Source organism: Protobothrops mucrosquamatus, unplaced genomic scaffold (assembly GCF_001527695.2).
Source record: "Protobothrops mucrosquamatus isolate PMUCROS unplaced genomic scaffold, P.Mucros_1.0 scaffold102, whole genome shotgun sequence".
In the NCBI taxonomy this organism is placed as follows: domain Eukaryota; kingdom Metazoa; phylum Chordata; class Lepidosauria; order Squamata; family Viperidae; genus Protobothrops; species Protobothrops mucrosquamatus.
In genome coordinates, this window is record NW_015386475.1 from 561,292 (window position 1) to 561,782 (window position 491).

At 55.2% G+C, this 491-nt stretch overlaps 1 protein-coding gene across 1 annotated transcript in view; it reads left to right on the forward strand.

The window, feature by feature from the left end:
* Window positions 1-491, forward strand: part of NEDD1 (NEDD1 gamma-tubulin ring complex targeting factor) — a 38,785-nt gene continuing 38,294 nt past the window's right edge. The window contains exon 1 of the mRNA XM_015812640.1: window positions 1-64. The gene's annotated coding sequence lies outside the window, so the exon portion shown is untranslated. The remainder of the gene's footprint in view (window positions 65-491) is intronic.

Sequence of the window (491 nt, forward strand, 5' to 3'; positions counted from 1 at the left end):
AGACAAAAAATGATCCGGACGGGCTAAAAGACTGTTACCCGGGGTGTCCCGGAGAAGTGGGAAGGTGAGAAAGAAGCGAGATCTCTTGTCGTTTGAATCGGAATGGGTTGGGAGCCCGGCCCGCCCTCTACTTCGCCCTGGAGCTGGCCGTGCTCTCCGGCAGCTGCCTGTCCTCTGGTCCCTCCTTCGATTTTGGCTCTGGCTCTTCGCGGTTCCTGTAGTGACGGGCGGACCCTGACCGGGCAGGATTGGCCCTTTAGGTTCCCCGAATGGGAGGGAGCTTTAGGTGTGAAATACCGGTAGTAACCCTGCGCCTCCCCCGCTGGAAACTATTTCAGCGAAAGTATCCTTCACTCTTTTCTCCGAAGCGCCCCAGATAAAGCACCGAAGCGCTTCTTTCTGCGCAATTATGTGTGTGTCTAAAAGCAGGGGTACCTTGGCTCTTTTATGACTCGTGGACTTCAATTCCCAGAATTCCTGAGCCAGCTTAG